General features: G+C 35.4%; 1 protein-coding gene across 3 annotated transcripts in view; it reads right to left on the reverse strand.

Moving 5' to 3' along the window:
- The window catches only part of palm3 (paralemmin 3), a 49,990-nt gene extending 33,716 nt beyond the window's left edge, over window positions 1-16,274 (reverse strand). Inside the window, exon 1 of one of the 3 annotated variants that reach the window (XM_016510502.1) lies at window positions 16,245-16,274. The gene's annotated coding sequence lies outside the window, so the exon portion shown is untranslated. The other 2 variants (XM_016510500.1, XM_016510501.1) reach the window with 2 other exon arrangements.
- Between the last annotated feature and the right edge of the window lie 405 nt (window positions 16,275-16,679).

Here is a 16,679-nt window from a genome sequence, read left to right on the forward strand (position 1 = left end):
TTCTAACTTAATCACCTCTGATTGGCCATTGCGTTCCAGAAATCAACAGCTGAGTCTGTGATTGGCTACATTGCGCAACCCTTTAAATACGTGTTATAAATAGAAACTATGCCTAGCTTGCGCATGTCAATCATTTTAATGTTAATATTAGTTGATCTTTTTGCTTTTGTGCAACAGATAAATAACAATTTGTATGTTTTAGACACTTTATGTTTAGATAATTTTTTATTTTGCGGGAGTCCCGCGAATCATTTTATTCTCCCGCATCCCGCACACACACGAGTCTCTTCCCGCCCGCACCCGCACTCGGCCATCAAGAGTTGTCCTGCGCCGCACCCTGTTGCGTTGGGTCCCGCGGGAGTGCAGGTCTCTACTCCAAAGCTCTCCATCTGTAATATCCTCTGCATGGTTCCACACCCAGCCAAGACTCAAAGGAACTCATAACAGCAATATCGGACCTTCATAGAAGCTCAAAAACACATTTTCAAACACTGTGGGGTTCAGGCACCTCAACTAACCTTAAAATGGAAGGCATGGAGGAGGAAGGAGGGTGTGTGTCTATGCAGTGCCTGCAGGACAGGCTCATGTCCATGATCTAATGAGTCAGATAACCTGACAGTGTCATCAGACCAGCTGCTGTTTCTGATACTGTTTGGTTTAACGTTTGTTTGGTAAGAGTCTCAGGCTGATTGCACACCCTCAGACCTCCCACTGACCATTCACTGACTGTCTGATGCATATTGCACACAAAAATACCAAAAGCTTTCTCAAACTGTCTACATCTGTTTTGCTGGCTTTGAACAATTTCAAGGAGTCATGGTGTACAGATTTTACCAGGAAACAAAGTTTAGTTTAAAGGTTGTAATCTTTTAATATGTCAGTCACAATTATAGTCAAATAGTTTTTTTTTTGTTTTTTTTATTAGCTAATTTTTACCTTTTACACACAAGTATTTTACCTGTTAACACAAGTAAAAATTTGCCAGTACAGTAAGAAAACTGTACTGTAAGTTACACTGGCAACAAAATAAGGTCCCATTACTTAAAGTTAGTTAGTGAATTAACTAGCAGTAACAACAAGCAATACAGCATTCATTAATCTTTGTTAATGTTAGTTAATAAAAATGTTAGCTGAGGATCATTAAATAATACTAAAAAATAAGTTTGGTTTTAATAATGTAGTAAATGTTGAAATTAACATTAACTAAGATTAACTAAAGAACTTACATTGTTACAGTTTTTTATTACTTTACTGGATTTGTTTTACTTATTTTGTTAAAAAAAAGTGACTAAAAATCTGCCAGTGCAGTAAGACTATATAAAATTCTGATATAATTTACTCACCTTCACGTTGTTTCGAATCTTCATGTTTTTTTTTCTTCTGCTGAACACAAAAGAAGAATGTTTTTGAAGAATTTTTGAAGAATGTTACAATTGTTTTTGCCCCTACATTGGAAGTCAATAGAGACCAAAACAACATTTGTTCTTATTGACTTTCATATTAACGGCAAACAACAGATTTTTCTAAATACTTTTTTTTTCTGCAGAAGAAAAAAAAATTACAGCTTTGGAGCAAATTTATAGTGAGCAAATTATGTACGAATTTTCATTTTTGAATGATCTATCGGTTTAATATTTTGTGCAGAGTTGATTCACAAGTACAGTGGTGTGAAAAAGTGTTGGCCCCCTTCCTGATTTCTTATTTTTTTGCATGTTTGTCACACTTTAATGTTTCAGATCATCAAACAAATGTAAATATTAGTAAAAGATAATGCAAGTGAACACAACATGAAGTTTTTAAATGAAGGTTTTTATTATTAAGGGAAAACAAAATCCAAAACTACATGACCCTGTGTGCCTTTTTTTAAAGATTTTTAGATATTTTAACTGGAACATTAAACAAAATACTTATTAAGGATTGGATTTTATGCAGTGGTGTCTATTCCTGTTGGGCTGTTTGTGTTCAGCATGTAAATGACCTGAAATATCATGGGAAAAACAACAAATACAACAGTGGTTGGTCTTTACCTGTTGGTAAAGTTCCAAGACAGACAGCCAGAAGTCTGATTTTGCGAGACTACTTGGATGTTGTCAAAAGTACCTAAAGATTTTTGGGGGAAGGCTGGTCGTATATTGGAAACGGCAACCCTCTACATTGCGAGTAAATCACTCGCATATGCGACTAAACCTTTACTCTGGGCGACTAAATGATGTCTAATATTAATCAATGGCTAATCAATTCTCAGATTTTACTCGCCAGTGTGTGAGTTGGAGGCTAAGCATAAGTTTAGCACAGATATATTTTCACTCACAGGACACTCTGACTGAGCGCTTCAGAGTTTCACTCTCCATCAAGCGATCTGTTCTATTTTCCAGTTCATCTGAATGGATGCGCAGCGCACCTGTATTTGACGTACCGTAAACTCTAGTGTGAAGGCGCACGACTCGCCGTCGCTTTGTTTCACACACACGCAGAGAGAGAGGGAGAGAGAGAATTGATGCGCTACCTATGCGCGCTACATATAAACAATATTGTTTGTTGTATTTTGCTGTCAAAATAATGGAATTCCATTGGAATTCTTCAGGTTTTAAGAACTACCGCTTTCTCCGGTAGTGGGCGGAACTAATGCGCAAACGGCAATCTCATTGGCTGGCGCTCGCCTATTATCGTCCCTGTTTTGATATCAGCAAATCAGTTCGAGCAAATGCACACAACCTGATTAATATTCATGAATACAGCAGCTCATTAATCCTTAGTGCGTTTTATATTGTTCTTATTAGTAGAATTCGTATCATTATTATCTTATCAGTATTTTTGTTAGTTTTTTCCCAATTTTTTTTTACAGAAACACTAAATGACCAAAAAAGCACCACCACCAGTCCAGTTAAAATGTTCAGTTAAAATGACTAATATGCATTCAAACATGGTTATCAAGTTTCAATTCTAATTACTAAAGTTCTATCATTAAATAATACTTGATTATCATATTATAATGCTTGACTGACTGATGTTAAGAGTGTACTTTCAGATATTTAAAAAACTGTGCCATTTTACAAACATTTATTATATATATATATCAGTCTGGCGAGTAAACTAAAAAATTTACTAGCCAATGGCAATTCAATTGCCAAGGTGTCCGTAGAGGGTTGAACTGGGTTCTTGCACAAGCACTAAAACAAGATGAGTCAATAAGTCATACAGTGAGCTAACCATCAAGCTGGGATTCTCACCACTAAGTCTGTAGATGCTGCAAGTACTGCTATCCATCAGCTAAACAGGAGAGCCGGTGAGATTTTAACTTGAGATTTAACACAGTTTATTTCATGGTGGATTCCAGGTGTCAGATGGAATATTTCAAATATTCTTAAGCTTCGCTTAATCAATTTAGGATGTTTGTCAAAGAGTGCAGGAAATGCTTGGATGCGGAAAAAAAAAAAGGAAATGAAGGCACATTAGGAAAGGTCAGCCTTCATCAAAATGCATAAGACGACAGTTCAGCTAATTATAAACTGGAAAAGCTATCAAATCCTCTGATTCATAAGAGGATTTCATATTGAAACAGTGCAACCAAATGCGCTTTAACGTTGCTGCAAGTCGTCAAATCTCTGGCAGGTTCGGCAAAATGTCACCCTCTGGGCTGTCTATAATCTTCTGAAGCCATACAGGATACCTTCCCTCAAATTCACTATCAATTACCATCGAAGATTATTTTTAGAGACTTTGTTATGCTCATTTTTCTTTATCAAGCCAAGCCACTAAGCTCTATTTGAACAGCTTGCGAGAAAAGCAGCCATGTGCGAGCAAAGGCCACGGATCAAGATGCGACTTCTGAGTCATGGCTAAACCACAAAACACCACTGCAGGCACAGCGTGCAACGTGCATGTTAGCATTAGCACCATGTTACCATGACAGAACAGCTGTCAGGTGTCTTAAATTAATGATAAAGGGCTTGATTAAGTTTCCCTAAAGCTCATGTTTACTGAATTTGAAGTTTTTGAAGTCATGCTGCAAAGGAATGTCTCAAACATTTGTTATGGTTCTAACACGCTTGTGACTTCGAAGGGCGGAAAAAGAACTGTGTTGTGCTTATTTCCCTCTTTCTAGGCCACTTACACACACACACACATTACAGAGGAAGGGAAGAGCCCTTGTCAAGGACAAAAATGTGAGTGTTGCTTTCCCCTTTTCTCTCCCTCTCTCTCTGTACTGGTGGAATGCCCAGATTCTGTATGTTTTTAATTCAATCCTCTGTCTCTAAATCAAAAAACACCTCCAAGCTATTTTTCTACCAAGTGTATTTTCAGTCAAATGTTTTTCTTGTTCTTTTTTAATGATGCAATTAAACTGGGCATTTGAACAGTCTGAGGAGATTTCATGAAACAGCTGCGTCACTTTGTGCACTGCATTTTACCACTAAAATGTTCTTATTATTCACTAACCACCCGCAATCCAGTTCATCCAGACATTCCTGGCACTGGTATAACACTGCACTATGCAAATGTAAATAAAATCAATGTCATTATTTTCATGCAAACACATCTCCTTTCTATGTAAATTAGGCTTAAATCAAAAAATAAAAAGCATGTTTAGCACACTTTTGGCATATTAAAGAACTGGTTCAAGTACCTGGAATGCAGGTTGCTCAGAGGTTCTTGGTTAAATTATGTGGAAGTGCACACTTTGTCAATTATAAACATGTTTCAGATGTTTCCTCTAAATTTCCTCAAGAGAAATAAAAATAGACACACAAGAGTCAATTGTTGACATACAGAAAATTCTTCCAGAATGTAGTGAGCTGCCTATGCAGCATTTTAAGGCATTATACTGCAGGCATGCTCACAGTGCAAAGGATGTTACTAAAAGTTGACATGTTAATTATGCAGCCCCCTAAGATATCTTAACCAGCTTCACATACAATTTTTACGAAGAAAGCAATCCCAGAGCGCAGAGCTCAGTACAAAAAAAAAAAAAGGTGGACAAAGCAAGGAAAGTGTTGTATTGATTTGTGCCTGACAGACTAATTGTTAGCTTAGCAACAAACTAGCTACTGAAGTCAGTTATGAGCCAAACTGGATATTAATTCAAAATGTTCCGAATTTTGCTTTGATTGATTTATATCAAGATTTCTATTACCAGTCAAAATTGAAATAATTAAGATGTTTAATGTTTTTTAAAAGAAGTCTTTTTTCTTCACCAAGGCTGCATTTATTTGTTCAAAAATACAGTAAAAACGGTAATATTGTGAAATATTATTTCAATTTAAAATAAACATTTTCTATTTTAGTATATTTTAAACTGTGATTTATTCCTGTGATGCAAAGCTGAATTTTTAGCATCATTACTCCAGTCTTGACATGATTCTTCAGAAATTAATCTGAAAAGCTGATTTGCAGCTCAAGAGACTATTCTTTTTTATTTTTTATTCTTTTGAATACGTTTTTAGATTAGTAAGAATTAGATTTTTTTTTTTTTTAATTATACTTTTATTCAGCAAGGAAGCATTCAATTGATCAAAAGTCATAGAAAAGAGATTTATAATGTTACAAAAGATTTCTATTTCATATATTCTTTTGAACTTTTCAAAGAATCCTGAAAAATGGATCATGGTTATATATTAAGCGTGGAAATATTAAGCAGCAAAAACTGTTTTCAACACTGATAATAATAAGAACCACTATTAATACCACTAATGAGCACCAATAATAATTGATAATAATTAAGCAGCAAAGCAGCATATTAAAATGATTTCTGAAGGATCATGTGACTCTGAAGACTGGAGTAATGATGCTGAAAAATCAGCTTTGCATCACAGAAATAAATTACATTTTAAAATACATTAAAATAAAAAAATATATTTTAAATTGAAAAAATATTTCACAATATTACTGTTTTTACTGTATTTTTGTTTAAATAAATGCAGTCTTGGTGAGCAAAAGAGAGTTCTTTCCAAAACATTATTATTATTATTAAACACATTCTAACCTTTTGACCTACAGTGCAACCATGAACGCATCACTCATGTCAAATGTATGTGACTTGTACTGTATGTGAACATTACATTATATATTCAGAGTGTAAAATCTTGAAGTTTACTAAGCAAATTCAAAGGTGGAAAAAAGCAGGTAACAAAAGACACCCAGATGGTGAGGCACCTGTTCTGACGGACCCTGACAGAGCCTTGGGGCTTTAGGCATTAAAAAGCACGTCACCTCTAGATGAATACAGCCGACATTCCACTTCTGCTGCACATCACCTAGATTCACAGGAACAAACAGCTCTGAAACTGAGACCTGAGAGCATGAAAATGAAGCTTTTATTTATTTATCACCTTTAATATTGCAGCATATTCAGCATCACTGTTGTGCCTGTACTCAACCAGTTTATTGCTGATACATGGGCTTAGATGACAGCGGTTGAACATTACAGTGTTAAAGTGAACTTCTGTTTCGGCAAAACTTTTCCAGACATTTTCCTCTACCAACACACCCAGTAATATTGCAAAATTATAGTCTTGGCCTGAGACAGCGTGTCCACATACCAAAAGTTCCAATCTGATTGGCTAGATGCTATACAATTCCAGTCAAGGTGCACAAGACTTTATCTAGAGATGCACAGATATTTCAGCTCGAGAATTAACGGTAAGCCCATAGCTACTTTCATATCACGAGAAAAGATAAATGGCCAATATTAAAATTTAATACTATTTTAAATTAATAAAATCATAGTAACACTTTACTTACAGTACATATAATGCATTATAAACGTATTTAATGCATTAATTATGAATTGTAAAAAGCTTAAAATAAAATATTCAAAAAATTATTAATTGTAATGCATCTTACAACGCACTGTATGATTTCATGAATAACTTTAACCAGTTATAATACATTGTAATACTTATCACCTTTGGAAAGAATAATGCATTAAAACACTACAAAACCAATTTCAGATATAACAAGGAATCTGCAAATATTATAATGCAAAATGCATTTTTATCTTTGGTTACAATTATTTATGAAAAAATATAATGCATAATGTACATTATGAATGCCTTTATAATGCATTATACATTAATTGAAATCATTTTAAATGTTTATTATAAATAAGCATTAAAATATAAATATAAAAATTATTTTAAATACTTATGAAAAGTTAACAAGTGAGGCATAATAAAATTACAATGTACAATTTAAAAACAATATATTGATTTTGAGATTTGCTAACAATTACTTTTAATAGTGCTATTAAATTAATGTTTTTAAGATATTTTTATAATCTAAAAAAAATATGGTAAACAGACACAACTGAATATCTAATACTGACTAACACAATAAATTAAAAGAAAAAAAGACTAAAAACACTAATATTGTGCATTAAGCAATATGGCACCAATTTTTATCACTTTGCCAATAAGCTAAGTAATTTTTAGTTTTTAAATGTCAATCATTGACCAGAATGCTGTAATGTGGTTCTGCAATCTTTTTTATGCCATGTCAGAAGTCTGACTATCCAAAACCAACCGTATTAGGACATCTCAGGTCAAATAAGGATTTTAAACACAATAACCTTCAGCAGACTGTGAATATCTACATGAAGATAAGTTACTAATACGGCTATCTGACATTTATCCGAGCTTCTTTTTAAGCTCCAGTGTCAATTATTCATTCTGACTTTAATGAACAGAGACTCAGTAAGCCACGGTCGATGATTAAACATCTCTTTCCCCAACGGGATCTCAAAGCACACTTTCCCTCCTGCACTTTCATAATGAATCATTTCAGGATATTCCACCAGATATTCTCGTGATCACGGCAGGCAGGCAAAGTAACATGTAACGGCATGTTGCTGTTGCTGTCTGGGATTAGTGATTTTCTTAAACAGGTTTAGGGAAGAATGTGAGACCAGCCTAATCCTGCCTAAACCAAACGCACTGATTGCCATCAGCACACAGGGAACATATCAACCATGTCATTATACTCTTGTCAAACGTGATTATTGACCTTCCTCACATACTTGTGTCCACTTATAGATGGCCTTGTTTTCGTTTAAGTGGCTGAAATTGCAGCTGTGCCGTTTACCTGCACTTAGAAATACTGTGAAGACTGAGTGTGAGGAATTTGTGCAAACCCAACTATGCACTCGACATACTGCACTAATAGTCCATTAAGTAATAATTACGTAGTCCATTAGACGCATATATATATATATATATAATATATATATATATATATATATATATATTATAAGACCTTATGAATTAAATGCACATATCCGTCTGCTCTGCCAATCCAATCAAACGCAGTAATGAGTTGGTAAGTGTGGAAAATTACAACCGAAGATGGAAATGCCCTTCTCCCCTTTATGAATGTTTAAAGTCAACATGAAATCAGAATTGATCCTATTTACTTTCTTAATGTTCCCTGTTTTATAGTCAATGATTTATCATCAGTGCATGTTATTCCAAAGAAGAAAATGTTTGTCTTTGTAATCTTTCAGTGACTTTCAGCTGATCTCACAGGATATTGGTTAATGTTAACCAAAGTTTGTTAATTTTAACCAATAGCTATATCTGTTAACCAATAGCTTTAAATAGCAAAGATTATGGCAATAATATAAAAAAAATAAAAAAAAAAGCCTTTTCAAACTATGTAGCATTTCAGAAGAAAAAAAATAGAATCAATTCCGGATGGATAAAATCAATTTCAGACCTTTTATTCTCCCTGAATATCCAGCCTTACTCAGAAATACATCACAGTAACACAAAGTCACATTTGAAATCTGTGTGTGCAGAGTACATGTGTTTCTCTGCTCTATTTTTATGTTAAATATGAACTTTTTCAGCCTATTAAAAACATCTGCTCTTTAGAACCAAAAGCACTGAGTCATTGTTTTGTCTCAGTGGAGTAAGTGTCTAATGTCTAACACACATATGCTTCTCCGCTGCCCTTGAGTTAGCTTTAGCAAAGACAAATCAACCAACAACACAAAGTGTCACTCAAAATATGATTATACAAGTGTTGAGGAAACAAGGACTTGTTTTAAGACCTCTCAAGCTTGTTTGAAGTTCTTTCCTGATTTTCCTAAATAAACATAAACCTGTTTTACTCTTCTGGTTGAATCTCATGAAGTGCTGCCTCAGACATATTTCACCCCAAACTCTAAAGGAAAAATATGAAATTAAATTTTTGAGATCAGTAAGATTTCTCTGCATTGTGACATTATGAAATTAGGCACATTTTCTCTCCCAATTCTCATTACTGCCGTGCCAAAAACTCATGAGTGTTATGTTAAATTAGCATAAATTAAATTCAGTGCGACAGATACTATCATAATGGGGAAAAAAGTTATGCAAAAAGTTAATAGTTTAAAAAAATTATGTTGCAATAAAATAATCATGGCTAACTGCAAATACCACATTTCTGCAATGTGTAACCGAAAATTGCTTTTGCATGATGCTGCATTCATATGCACGCTGTCGGCCAGCAAAACATAAACACAAAATTGTACCCTCAAATAATATATCATTATTTTATTGCATTGTAGAAATGAGAATGAATTAGATGTTTTTGCATTATGGTGGGGTACTGCAAAGTTCTCCTTGACAACACTGGCTAATTATGCCTAATGGCTCAACCCACTTTACAGGGTAATTGACATCAAACTACACAGCGTGTTAAAAGACTTTACAACACAACACTCGTGAACTTGGGTGTGTGAAATGTGAGGCAACATCTCATAGGGATCTCCTGCAAATCTTTGTAGCATGTCAACAAGATAATCGGCATAAAGAGGTGGTAGAAAGGTCAGGAAACATTGACGGGATTCCACATACTAGGGATGCGCAGATCCGATATTCATATCGGGTATCGGCTCCGATCGTGCCATTTTTCTGGGATCGGGTCTCGGTCTAGGCCTATATTTTTTCATATTTATTGTTTATTTTATTTTTCTTTATAATGAAGTAGTCTGTATCTAGTAGATTGTGAAAGAATGATTATCAGTTCCACACACAGAGATATATAAATTCTACATTTATTTAAATGAGGGAAAAAAACTTCACTAGTATTGGATCGGTATCGGTATCGGCCAATACCGAACCCTAGGTATCGGAATCGGTATCGGAGGCGAAAAAGGCGGATCGGAGCATCCCTACCACATACAAGTCAATAGAGCAGCTGAAGTAATCAACTAAGCAGATAATTAGTGGGGAAAGAGTTGACACAGGAGAAAAGACAAACGGTTTTAAGATATTGAACAAATTAGCAGACAATGTCAATATCTGTAGAAAATGAAGCATGCAAACAAGGTGCAACAAAGGTTCATCTAAAACATTTCACAGCATTAAATTAAGAGCATTTTAAGCATGTCTTTAACAGCACCAGCGGAATATAAATCATAACACACTGCTATTCATAAATAATTACAAGCATCCCTATCTGCCCTTCATGCAGGCAGTGGAAATTAATCAGGTAGCGTTCGAACAGCAAGCCTGCTTTCAAAATATTCATAGTTTTCATTACTAATTCCCAGCTCCATACGGCAGAGATGACAGAAGAGCTGTGACCTCATATCCTTCACGCTCTGCAGGGTATCTGAGCATCTGCTGGCTTTAAAGCCTCTTCATGAGGCGTATTCATCGTTCATGCATCAAATTGTAGAGTTCAAGACAAAGTGTCTTTTGATCGGTGTCTGATAGGTCAATATAGGTCACTTTATGGTTGAGTATTTAATTGGTATGGTCAAACCCTGGAGAAGGTTGTCTAAACGTGGTTGGGTTCTCTTAACCGATGCCCAGCATGTTCCTGTAGATCTACTGTACAGTACCTACCTGCAGAGTTCAGTTCCAACCCTGACCAAACACAGTTGTCTGTAATTATCAAGTGCTCCTGAAAATCTTAATGAGTTGGTTCAGCTATGTTTGATCAGGGCTGGAGCTGAACTTTGCGGGAAGATAGATCTCAAGGAACAGGATTGGGCATCCCTGTCTTAACTAGTTATAGGTTTTCAGTGGCTGATGCTTACACCAATATCCAGGGCCATAACCACAAACATTAGTGAGGACATGCAATTATAAATATGGTGTTTCAATGACCAATTCTCAAACTATTATGTTTGGTCTTCTCACAATATTTGGTTGCATCATTGACAACATATAGAAATCAAAGTTGCCAATGGCCGATATAATGCTGATATTGCAACTAAACATAACAAGTCAGTCTTGACATTTAAAATGAGTGACATTTGCAGAAAAAAACCCGAATTATTTTCAGAAACATGCACAAAAGCTTTCTTGTGCACATTAATATGTTTTCTTCAAATGTCACTTTAGAGGCTTCATACATTTTACACAATATTTACTCAAAATTTACTAGCAATTTCAATTATTCTTTAACAAAATTATTAACAGAGGAGTCACTCTGTCCAAGCAGTTATGTTTATTGGCTGATGAGATAATTCCCAGTATCTCAAATGACCAAATATTGGCCAATTCATTGGTCTCACCAATATATCAGTCTATCAATACTTTAACCCAAGGCTGCATCAGAAGGACTGTGATAAGTTTATTGTAAAGCACTTTTAGTATCTAGAAAAAAAACCTTCATAACATTCTATTATCGAACTACACAAAGTTGTAGTCAAGTTAGATCCAATTCACCAAGATTTACTCACTTATAAAACTAACACAGCACAGAGCAGAACCTCTGGGCAACTGAGCCCACCAGTAAAAATAGACAGAGACGCTCAGTAAACTTCAGATTTATTACCTGCAGGCCATTGAGAAGGGTGTGTTAGCTTCCCAAGGCCCAGCAGCTTCTCTTATATGAGATAATAATAAGCTCTGAGTGACAGCGAGTCCAGTGGAGATGTGATGTCCACAGGGAGAAAACCCCCTGCACTCCCCCCACTCACCATCATGGACAGCACTGTGACTGCAGTGGAGTCATTCAGGTTCCTGGGCACCACTACCTGTCGTCAAGTCAAATTCCTTGTGTGTGTAAACATACTTGGTAATAAAGCTCTTCTGATTCTGATTCTGATTCTGATGTCATTCCACTGCATATTTTCACAATGAAATTAAGATGGGATTCAGGCAGTTTGATTTGAGCTCACCTTCACCCTTTACCTACACCGAGAAACTATTATGAAGACTGTAAACATACTGAAATAAACAATATCTCAGTTTTCAAATGAAATGAACATGACATCTGTGCCATACGAAAATAAGAGGCTATATCTCTCCTTTTGTATTCCAGGGAAGAAAGACATTTAGGTTTTTGGAACAACATGAGGGTATAAGAAAATTATGGCAAAGCTTTAATTTTTGGGCTAACTATTTCTTTAACAACTTTTGCATGTGTGTACAAGCAAAAAATCAGCAGTGTGATGTCGTCGCATTGTCCTCCTGTGGTTTTACACAGTGGTTTGCCATCAAAAGTAAACACGTCTCCAACAGCTAGCCAATTCTTTAGCCAGCAGGACGCTGTGAAACGGTCCAAGCGCACACTGAGAGATGAGTACTAAGACAGCAGCGAGGGATGATGGGGGAAATACTCCGTGTAAAATTACACACTGAGCAACAGCGTCTTTGGCCTCAGGCTGTTGTGCAAAGAGGTTCTCTGGAAGGCTGCATGTATAAACAACAATTTAGCATCCAAACAGAAATGCATCTAATAGCACGACACAGTTCTCAAAGTAGATCTGTTCGCACCATCCCATGTGGAAAAGAAACAAAAGCTTTTAAACTCTTAGACAGGTTGCCTCCAGAGATTTCTGGGTTATTTTCTGATTATGGTGACAGTGTACCTTTGGGGGTGCATTTAGATTGATTGTAGCCTTCTCTCATCTCTCTTAAATTATCCTGGCAAACATACATGTCCAACGCCTACAGACCAACCCCGAGAGGAACCCAAAGAACTGGAACATCTCACCAGCAGCAGCAGCCCTCCATCTGAATTTGCATATCACAGATTTCACACCAATAAACATCAACCCATCAGTCTTGTTTTGTTAGGATTTGGATGTGCCTCATTATTGAATGACTATGCAGAACTACTGAATTGTATACACTCTTAAAATTAAAGGTTCCTAAAAGTGGTTTTCACAGCAAATGTCATGTAAGAACCAATTTGGGTTCCCCAAAAAACATTTCAGTAAACAGTTCTTAAAACCATTTTTATGTAAAGAAATAAAGAACTTTTTCCACGATAAAGAACCAATGGAAATGTTCGTTGGAAGTTAAATGTTCTATTTGGAACCTCAGGTTCCAATAAAGAACTAATATTTTTAAGAGTGTACTGTAGCGTCTACAAATGTCTTTAAAGAAAATTTCAAGTTGTTCTAACTTTAACAATGAAATCTAAGTTATCTAATATCTAACTGTGCCATATGCAACACCAAACAGAATTGCTAAAACACTGATTGTTTTCAAACATGTTTCCCTGAACACTCCCCCATCCACCATTGATCCGAAAAACTGTCCTGTCTCAAACTCATGCTATTGGTTCAGTTATTGTTGCTACATCAGGCTCAAACAACAATTTAACAATTTAAATGTTTTAACATCAAAAAAATACACACTTCAGCCTTAAATTTTTATTTATCACAAGAGAGAAGCAATTAATAACTGTCTGTCAAAGTGTGTCCTGCTTTAAATCCAGAGGCAAATCAATGCTTCAGACTGCACACAGGTCATTTTTCTTGGTGTAATTGAGTATTTGATGGCATAGTGACTCCATGGCAGTAAGGAATTTCCCTTCAGCAAACTGAACATCCATCATCTAGAGGTCTAGGAAGGAACAATTCAGAGCATCTTCACCAGGACACGATGGCCAAGTGAGACCGTTCCATCTCTATACCACTCAATTTTCTCTTGCTGACTGTCTGCACTTTTATTTTCATTTTCTATATCTCTGTACTTTTGACTCTGCTGGACCTGAACTGCACTTTAAAGTTCCTCCCTTCATGGGTGGAAAAGCACCAGATGGAATTAGTTTAAATCACTTGAACAGGATGCAACCGCAATGACAAGGACAGTTTCCAGCTCTGCTACCGGTTGTTTTAGACCTGTTTATTCCTCAGTTCCAGATAAAATCTCTTTTTGTCAATGGTAAGCAGTTCTTGCACAGACAAGCGAGCAGACAACTTGAGGGGTGAGGAAAACTTCAGGTGGATTCTCTTTTTCTCTCCAATCATTCAGTTCAGTGAATTCTAAGAGCTCCATTTTGCTCTTCGTGTTGACACACTTATATATTTACAATGTCCAAATTCTGTGTGTGCATGCCTTTAAAAATGACTGCAGCATGAAATTGGGTTGGCAACTAATCCTGCAAAGTATCTGCAAATATATTCTTACTTTAAATGTGGAATATGTAAACTTGGTACTTATTTAGATGTTATAATACTTTTGTTCTGCTATGGATTGCACAGACAGAACCGATCCAGTACTGTACTGATCCTTGCATCAAACAACAATTGATAGCCTGTGAAAACTAAACTGATGTATTTAGTTCTGTTACCACGTAGGCTGATGGGATTAACAGCACAGGGTGTTGCAAACTCCTGGTTTAAACATGGAGACACCTGCTTGGCACGTCAAGTTATATCAAGCCATGTGAGATTAACTTTAAACAAAGTATTATTTGTGCATTGAATATTAAACCCCTTAAAACAGCAGTGTCTAAAAAGTGTGCCTTTGAACACTTCTGTAGTTTTACTGTAGCAAGAATAGTAAAGACTGAGGCATAGTAATAAAACTGTGGTAAATGTTTGTGTTACTTGACACTGTCAAGCCAGGTTTCATATACCTGCTGTAGGCAATTTACAATTGTGTATGCAATATGAAATTGCAACTACCAATGACAGTGTGATTTTTTTTCTTTTGTAATTTTTATTTTTAAAGATTTCACTTTTGTTCAACTCAGTGACATGACACTATTATTATTTATTGCACTACTCAAAAATACATTAAGAACCCTATTTTATTACAAAAACATAAAATAAAAATCAATAAAACCCTTCTGTGATTGTGATTAATATTTTCAAATCCTGTTTTTTTTTTAGGACCAAATATCAAAAATGTCTAGGTGTAGTGTAACTGTTCAACAAGAAAAAAAGTATCTAAAATTATCCTTGTTCATTAAAACAACAAAGCAGTTGCTGTTATAAAAGATTTTATGTTTTAAAACATTTGTCTGCCAAATCCAAGTCGGTGTGTTACAGCAGTGTATAACAGCAGTTACAAACAGTTTATAACAGCAGTTGCTGTTATAAAATATTTTTTTATATATATATTTTTAAAACATTTGTCTGCCAAATCCATGTCAGTGTGGCCTAACCAATATGCAAGTGGCCAAAAATAAATAAATGAAATAAGTCATTGAGAGGACTCCCCTATGATTGTGCATCTCAAGGTCAATAAGTTTCTCTCTCACTCTCTCTCTCTCTCTAAATATCATAGGCTACATTTTGTCCATGTCATGCAGAGACACGTTTTGTATTTAGTAGTTTTTGCTTAATGGTTACACCCCTTGACATTTTTAGAGCCATACAAAAATAACTTCTATAAAATGGTATAAATAACATTTTTCAAAAAACATATGAAACTGACACGAATACAAAGATTATAATTATAAAAACTTTACAAATATTTTTTTAACTTAAATTTAAGATCTCAGGCATGCTTATTTATAATTATACAAATTGATAATTACCTACGACTGATCATAAACCGCGCATTAAACGGATGTGCTTTTCATGGCCTAATGTGCAGTACGTGCGCGAAGAAAATCATGCTAATATCACAGACTAATAAAAACGCTACCTGTTGGCTAAGTAACAAACAAACCCTCAATAGCTTTAAACCATCCTTACCTGATGCACTGGCCCGTATGTCCTTCTGAATAGGCAGCCTAATGAAGTGTTTATATACAAACAATCGGAAAGCGGAACTAATATAGTTCAAATGAGGCAAGAGTTTGCATCTAATGTCTCTACGCCGAATGACAAACTTTAGCGCGTCTTCTGCTGGAAAAACAAAACACCTGAGGAGCTTCGCCAAGAGCAAAGGAAAGATTTATGGCTTCAATTCAACGTTTAAAACCAGTTAGTTCGAAATTGCTGCCAAGCGATATACAAAACGCCGTTATGATGACATCAAGTAAAAGAAACGAGATTCAAACATCCACTGCAAACTTTGTGCCTCTCCCACCGCGACGCACAGAATGAAAGAGCGGTTTCTGGTTACCTGACTCTAGTCTCTTCCTGTTTATGAGGCCAAACCCCTTTTTCTCTCTTAATAAAAACGCCGTGGCTTGTTTATATTCGTTTTTTGGACTTGTTAAAAATTAACTGCTCATGTGGTTTGCAGTTAAGCAACTGTTGACCCATTTTATCAGCTGAAGAAAGTGGAGCTTCTAATGTCTAACTTACTGTAACGTTATATTATTGTAAATTAACCTGTTATAAATGGAAGAGAGCTGTCATCCAAAAGCTGTCATGATGTGTCTAGACAAGGAGAAGTGGGCCTTTCCTGAATAACCACAGTGGAATTAATTCTGTTTTTGCATTATTTTGCATTTTATTTATTTATTTATTCATTTATTTATTCATTTATTTGTCATTTTTATTGTAATAACACACACGTTTTTTTTTTTCATCTGAACCTCTTTCACCCAACTAA

Source organism: Sinocyclocheilus rhinocerous, unplaced genomic scaffold, assembly GCF_001515625.1.
Source record: "Sinocyclocheilus rhinocerous isolate Xijiao unplaced genomic scaffold, SAMN03320098_v1.1 scaffold1285, whole genome shotgun sequence".
In the NCBI taxonomy this organism is placed as follows: domain Eukaryota; kingdom Metazoa; phylum Chordata; class Actinopteri; order Cypriniformes; family Cyprinidae; genus Sinocyclocheilus; species Sinocyclocheilus rhinocerous.